General features: G+C 36.3%; 1 protein-coding gene across 1 annotated transcript in view; it reads left to right on the top strand.

Annotated features, from left to right (window-relative positions):
• pard3bb (par-3 family cell polarity regulator beta b) overlaps nucleotides 1–8059 on the top strand; it is a 358866-nt gene that overhangs the window by 275710 nt on the left and 75097 nt on the right. The gene's annotated exons all lie outside the window — the stretch shown is intronic.

The raw sequence follows: 8059 nt of genomic DNA, 5'->3' as shown, positions 1-8059 counted from the left end.
TATATATAATTATTTTTTATCATTTTTTTTTTTTTTAGTATATATAAATTGAATTTCTAAGAAAAGCCATAGGTTCTCCATTCTGTGGAAAAACTGTTTAAAAATAGTGGAACAATTTCAGAATAATGCTTATGAACATGAATTTGGGACTTTGAATATCCTATCGCCTGAAGATCATATTGTCTTGAAATGTTTGGTGAAATTTCTGGGAAGACTCCAGGGAAGAATCAGGATATGATGCAGAGACTCTCTCTGGCTAGTCTGGGGATGCTTTGGAATCAGGAGGAGGAGGCTTGCCTCTCTGATGGTATGGGGGTACATTAGTGCCTCTGTTATGACAAGCACATACATGATGGGACAACATTTATTTCAAAGGTTCTTCACCCTCATGGTCTCCTTCATTCCTATAGGCATTTATTTATATTTTCAACATATAATGTAATATATAATTTATTTACTTTTTCCATTGTGTGTGTATGTATGTATGTGTATATATATATATATATATATAATTTTTTTTATATATATTTTTTCAAATTTGCAAATTATTGCCTTCCTTTTTTTATTTACGTCACACAAAATTTGAACTCTTTTGAAATTGGGGTTGTAAAATCAGCAGCAAAAACCTTGTTGCATTGAAGATCATACACATTTTTTTTTTTTATTGTTATTGTCCAGCAAACAGCGGGTGGGACATCCTGTGGAAGACCTACAAGAAGGAGCTGAGCGTCGGCAGCATCCCAGATTACCGCTCGTCTGGAGAGGTCATCGCTTGCCTAAAATGTCTGGGTCTTAAATATGAGGAACATTCACTTACCCACAGTTTTGACATCACAGACTGCTTCAATCCAAGCAGTGAATCTGGAGGTCGTCTGGCGAGCTTCATGACAGGAACAGACCACTTCCATGAGTCTTTCACCCCGGAGATCAGAGCAGGCATGTTAGACCTCCTCAGGAACAAGTGCAGCACTGAGGAAGGTGGCAGGATCTTCTTTAACAGTAATCTGGGCTGCATTCTCATTCATGCTTGAGGGGGAAATGTGTGCATTTGTATTTCACCTTCTTATACTTGTATCACCTCAATGACTGAATAAACACTAAATAAATACTTTTTTTGTGTGTTTGTTTTAGGCTAGTTTGTTCTATATCTTGAGAAAAGCAATTATGTTTAAACCCCTCAACAGGATTAAGTCTTGGATTGATTTCAGCTGTATTTGGCCGCTTTTAGCCATGTTAGGAATTAAAGTTTCAAACACTGAGCTTCTTTATTAAAGCCCCTATAATCAATACTGTCATAAAAAATTACAATCTGTTAGACAACACCTCTGTGGTGAGCCCATGGGCAGTTATTGCTTCACTCTCCAGAGCCTTTAGTCAGCATGGAAATGAAAAAGCTCAGGCAACCCATTGCACAAGATCAGATAATATTATAGGTTTTGTCAGAAACATATTTACCTTAGGAGGAACTGACTGATAAAAATTAAGAAAGGGAGATTGAGACTTGGACGTTCATTTCACTGATGTCAATTCTAAATGCACACATTTGCTTTCAAACTTAAACATGAAGGCTAAAAGGACAGTTAGTGGTTAATGAGTATGTCAAATCAAAATTTAAGGGATCGTATGCCAGAATATTTGACTGTTTCTGACACAGCAGGAGGAAAAAAATCCACCATTATAAACCACAATGAAACCTGTTCAGTACGTTCTGTTTCAGGTGAAGAATAAGTTTATTACAAATTCTGCAAAAATGGCTTTTCAACTCTGTAAAATAATTGTAACTACGCCATCAACATTAAATACTCTTATGAAATGCTATTAAGGAATGAAATGTTACATTTGTTTTTACAGACTTAATTACACATTCACTTAACCAAACAGGTTTTGCAATAAAAAAATAAGAAGAAATATTACAAGCTCAGTTTATTTATTTCCTCATTGTTAGACCCACCAAGTTTGAGCCTAATGTGAAGATTATTCATGTAATATCAAAGTTCATGCTCAATAATCCAGGTAAAAAAAAATGAAACAAATCCAACAAAGTTCTTCATCCATAGAACTTCATCAGACTGAGGAGCCACAACAAACTCTTTCTCTCAAGCAGCACATTCACATTGTGGACTAACCAGTTTACTGGTGATATGATGGTTTCTGGGGCCTGCCCTCTCCCCCATCGAATGATAAAGTCCTTTGGATGAAGGACAAAGCATCTCAACAAAATAAAAAACTCCAGATGACCTGACTGAATTGTGTTGGATTTTTTTCTACCTGAATTATTGAGCATGAACTTTGATGATTTGAACCACTTTGGCTATGGCTGCCTCAGAGGAGTCGACGGGGAAGAGGGTGGGCCCCAGAAACCATCTTATCACCATCAAACTGGTTGGTCCACTATGTGAGTGTGCTGCTTGTGGGACTGAGTTTGTTGGGGCTCCTTGAACTGATGAAGTCCTTTGGACGAAGGACAAAACATCTCATAAAAAATAAATGTCCAGATGACCTGACTGAACTTTGTTGGATTTTTCATGTAACTGATCCTATGAATTTTTGGGGTAAGTCAGATTAGCCAGGTTAGCTGAGGTGGATCAGACTATATACAGTACCTGATCATATCATCTCAAAGAGGGATTTTCTGCCTCTCTTTGAACTTTTAGGCCAAATTTGTCTGGATTAGAAATAAATGGTTCACAGGTTCTTGCGGAAACTACTTTAGTCTCAGCAGTATTTAATCTAGAAGGTAGAAAATGAAGCAGAAAATTCCTTGTATTGTAAACATCAGAGAAAACAACAATGCATTAAGTAGTATATAATTTAAAAGTTTCACATTGAAGTCAGTCAAATGGTCAATATCATACCGAAAGTAGAGTAGCATGCATCACTGCAATTTATAAAGCAAAAAATGTCTGAATGAGTCCACAAGATACTAGAACATGGTTTATGTGCATCTACATTATATATTTTTTTTTAACTCTCATACATTCGATAAACGTTTCATCTTTGGTTAATGTTGCTTAAACATTCAAATGCACAATATCAAAGCAAAAGCAATCACCATTACAAAGAAGTTGGTGACTTTATCAGTTTTTCTCGATGCAGTAAACAAATTATTGTGATTTCACTTTGTGCACGATGTCCTCTCTCCTGTCTGTTTTCCAGAGGTGATACTTCAAAGTATTTGTGGAAAAATACATCTTTAGTGACAAAAGGAGCTTTTTTGGGTGTGTGTGGAAAGGGTGTTGTGACAAAACTTTGCAACATTTGCCAGTAATGCCTCAAAAAATGGTGGAGGTCAGGTTTATTTTATGGAAAAGGATGCAGAATTAAAAGTACAAATGCACATGCAGATAGGAAAACCTGTTTTGTTCAGAGAAAATTCAAGGATTCAAAGTTCATTTGTCATTCGCACCACATGTGGTGGAACGAAATTGAGTACACAGGGTCCCAGTTACATCCAACAAAAGCATAAAATGTAAAAGAAAAATGGTAATAAGATCTAAGATATGAACTAAGAAAAGCGTTAACTAAAAATATGCTAAGCACTAGTAGTATAAAAACAATACTCTGAACAGCAGCACGAACATGAGTCTGTGTGAGCAGATGAGCACAAATGAACACAGCAACATGAAACAGATCAGCAGCAACATGAAACAGATCAGCAGCAACATGATGTGACTTTTCACAGGGATTATCCTGGTTAGATATTCATGAGTCTAACAGCCTCTGGGTAAAATCTGTTCCTCAGTCTAATGGTTCTACACTTAATGCTCCTTAACCTACTGCCTGAAGGGAGCAGGGCAGAAACTGTGTGTGCTGGGTGAGTGAGGTCCTTCATGATGCAGGTGGCCCTCTTCCTGCATCTGGAGGTGTAGATATCTGTGATGGTGGGAAGGCTGACTCCAACAGTCATGCTGAGAAGCTCTTCTTCTGGTGGTGAGGTGAGTCTGGTGCTGGGTGGTCTGTTCAGGTCTCCAAAATGTGTAGTACCTGTTGAGGGCATCAGGCAGTGATGGGTCTCTAGGGCATTGTTCACTTCTGCCTTTTATAATCTGTTATACACTTAATGCCACTCCACATGCTCTGTGGGATTTGTGGTGTGAATTGGCCCTGTATTCTATGTGCATAGGTGGCCTTGGTCCTTTTAATACCAGCAACCAGCTCTTGAGCTCTTCTTTAAGTTTTTATGTTGTAAAAATAAAAAAAAATTAAAAAAATGGAGATGATATATGATACTTGGGAAATTGCAATTTAGCTTAACAACCTTTGCAGATTTTAAGACATGTTTTGTTTTTGTTTTTTAGTTCAGATATTAAAAAGTAGGTTACTGAGTGAAAAGGGAATGGAAATCAATTTTGATTACAGAAAAAGATTGTTACAACGCTTCCGTCTCTTTATGAAACACTCATCAGAGCAGACAACCATTATTCAGTTTGTTCTAAAGATTCTCTGTCAGGTATAAACATATGTTATAGTATTTTATGTTTTTTTTTTTAATTATTATTATTCTTAAAGTAAAGGGTACAGGTTCTTCATGTTTATCTTTGACCAAATACATATTTGATAGTGGGACATGTCCTTTTGTCTAAGTGATATAAATTTGTTTCTGTCTAGGTTTAGATCTGTATGGTAAATGAGCACGAGTGAGTGGGTGGTGTGTGCATTCAGTGAGTGAATGTATGCAGATAGGAGTATTCTGCTTCACATATGTCAAACTAAAGAGCCGCCTGACAAATCTGGTCGGCCAAGATAATTTAAATGTAAAATATCGTATCTCTTCTAAATTTTTATTTGAAAAAAAACTAACAAACAAACAAACAGATAAATATATAATTTAGTATAGACTTCTCTTGCCAGCTGGCAGCAAGAAGGCTGGATCATTCTGGCATTATTGATTCTGATGTGGAAAGAGTAACAGAACGTCAAGTGAGACAAATCAAACTCTTGTTCATGAACCTGCAACCAAGAAAAAATATCAGGTATCTGACTTGAGTTTATCAGCTGAGAGTGGCCCGTGACTCGTACAAAGTTTTAAGTTTTGCCTCCTTTTAGTAACAGAGTTCAACACTCCTACATCTAGATGTATGTTGAAATTCTCATATAATAGTATACTTTATACAATATGTACTCCTCAGAGTTCAGCAAATTTCATTGTATGCAAATACAATAACAATAAATGAAGCTTAAACCTCAAATTCCGTTTTTAATTTTGTATTAGCAACACCATTCCTTATAGGCAAAGTGGTAGACATATTTCTAGTAGGATGTGTGTACGTTGGAAAACAATTACATGAACATGAACCACATGATATAAAGCTGCCCTGCAATAATTTTACTCATTTTTTTGGTGTTTACACTTCCCAGTCTGTGCTTATAGTAATTCAAAGAGCTGGTTTAGTGTCTAATAAGACCAGCAGATGGCACCACATGCCAGAGAATTGAGGGATTCCTGCATCTTCACTCTGTTGGAACCTGCCCAGCAGGTGGCATACTGACATTACTTTATTTGTATATATTTAATAGGTAGTGTGAAAACCAGCTGTTTTAAAACCAAACAGCTGCTCTTAAATGTGGCCAATTAATTGAGCATATATGACTGGATTTTAACACGTTCAGTCACTGAAACTTATCTGAAAATGCTGTCTGCTCTGCATATAAGAAAGAAGAAGAAGCCTGAGGTCTCGTCTCAAGCTGTCTAGCAAATGCATTCTGGCTGCCCATTTAGCTCATTAGCTTTAATAGATCAGTAATTGAAATTCATCAGAAATTCTTGTCAGTGCACTCCCCTTTGATGTCAGTGGGCTTTCAACACCTGCTCAGGCTTCATTACTGGGGGTCCTTGCTGGGCTCTCTCATACTGCAGAGTGACAGAGCATTAGTCACTGAGATAATCGACCTCAATGCGCCGTTTACAGCTAATGCTCTTATTTACTTTACATGCCAGTTGGTGTCTTATCAAGAAAAAGTTCTCCATGAGATAAATGTGAAGAATTTTTAATATATTTTTTTCACAGATCACCTTTTTTTCCTGGCGACTGATTAGACTTTAAAGCACCGCATAGCTGGACATTGTTACGTTGTTAGCAGGATATTGTATTAATTTACTTTCTGTCTGCTTATTAGCTGCTGCCATCGTGACACGCCACAACTCTTAATGTACATTTCTAGCATATGAACCTCATTGGCTTCATGTGGTGCAAGCGAAGCAATGGAAGCTGCTTTAAATACTGAACGTATCAATTCTCCCCCAGTTCAACATGCTATTTAAATGTTGCAAGCTGTTGCAGCAACACTTTGACATGGTTCCTGAAATTAGGTGGAAAAAAAGAGCTTTTTTTCAGGAAAAATACTTTTCTTGAGCATCTGGCTGGTAATCAGAGTTGAACCTCTAACCTCTGGTTTAGTGTAACCTCACCCATCTGTGGTGCACTGAAGAAGCACAGCATGTGTTCAAAAGTCATATAAATATTCCATCTTGGTCTGCTTTAGTATATTTATGATATAAACTGTTTTTTTTATTATTCTTTCAACCTTGCTTTGACTGTAGTGTTGTAAATAAAAATGTCTGCAACATGTTTCTTGTCTGTGCTGAGACTGAGTGCAGTGATGATGCTTTATTTCCTGAAAGAAAGAAAAAAAGTTATAGCCTAGTCTTGGTATCAAAAAAAGACCAAGTATGTTGTAATAATAAAATAATAATAATTATAATAATACTTTTACTAGTTTAATTCATTTAAAACTGCTGCACACTAAAAACTACTGGGTTGAAAACTATCTAATTTGCAACCCATTCTGGGTCAAATTGGACCGAGCCAACCCATGGGTGGTTTTATTTTGCAGGGTGTGGGTGTCATTTTGATCCAGCATCAAAATTCCTGGGTCAAATTTCCCATCACAAATTGGCTTAAAATACTCGTTTGTTGACTTACACTTGCTTAAATGTTGATCTAAAAATACCAACCAAACATCTGGATTATTAGATAATTACACACAGTGTTATTGCTGGCTTCCTGGCACTAACAGTGTCAGTTACCAATTTTTAGTACATAGTAATGTTATTAATAAAGCCATCCAGATTTAATATTTTTTGCAAGTTGTTTTTACTACCTTATCTTTACTTATTTTGCTTAAAGCAGAAGTCCAGTCTAGACCAGTTTGGTCATCTTCTGACTTAAAATGCTGGACTGTGAAGAATGACTCGACTCATTATTTGACCCAATATTTGATTAAATTTACTCAACAAATTTAACAGCAGCAAGAGATTTACAAACAAAATAACACTTTGTAGTGTGTTGTATCATTACTTTTATTCACATGTACTGCTGCTAAATCCCCTTGCCTTACTAACTTCTGTTCATTTCAAATAGAATGTATTTTCCAGATGTGCACCACTACATTTTTGTGTAAAATGTAACAATTCTTGTGATTATATTTATTAAATCTTACATGATAAATAAAATCAAATTGCAGGGATTAAAATGATAATCCATATAACTGTCTATAATGGCACTGACGAAATTCCATTTATACTTGAACAACATTTTTTTTTTTTTTAACAGCACACATAATTTTTGGCAAAATGTACTCTCTAGATTTTCTTTCTTTCTTTTTGTCTTTGACATGGTCCTTTGAACCTCGTTGTTGCTGTACAAAGAGCTGGTATAGGGTTAGAAACATCCTCTGTCAGCACGCAGCCCTCTTTGAGACCAGAGCAGGACATAAACTGGCCCTAGAATACATCAGACACACTTTAATGGGCAGACACTGCAGTCAGACCTTGAAATATAGCTCTGATACCAGTCCAGTAAATGGTCGGCCCTTGTGGTATATTTCATTGTGGAGAATTAGTCCAGTTTAGCAGCTGCTGGTATATCCCATCTGTCCCCCACAGGTCTGGGCGGAGCATGACAATTTGAATACTGACTCGCAATATACAGTATATATACTATTATACTTTACCATACCAACATAATTTATAGAGCACTTTAAACACTCATAGGACCAAAGTGCAGTACATATAATAAAACAACCATACAATAATAAAGTAATTAAAATTCAACATTAT

This window comes from Nematolebias whitei, chromosome 13, assembly GCF_014905685.2.
Source record: "Nematolebias whitei isolate Nwh7 chromosome 13, NemWhi1, whole genome shotgun sequence".
Taxonomy (NCBI): Eukaryota; Metazoa; Chordata; class Actinopteri; order Cyprinodontiformes; family Rivulidae; genus Nematolebias; species Nematolebias whitei.
The sequence above is the reverse complement of the archived record's forward strand: the minus strand, read 5'-3'. Positions and strand labels throughout refer to the sequence as shown.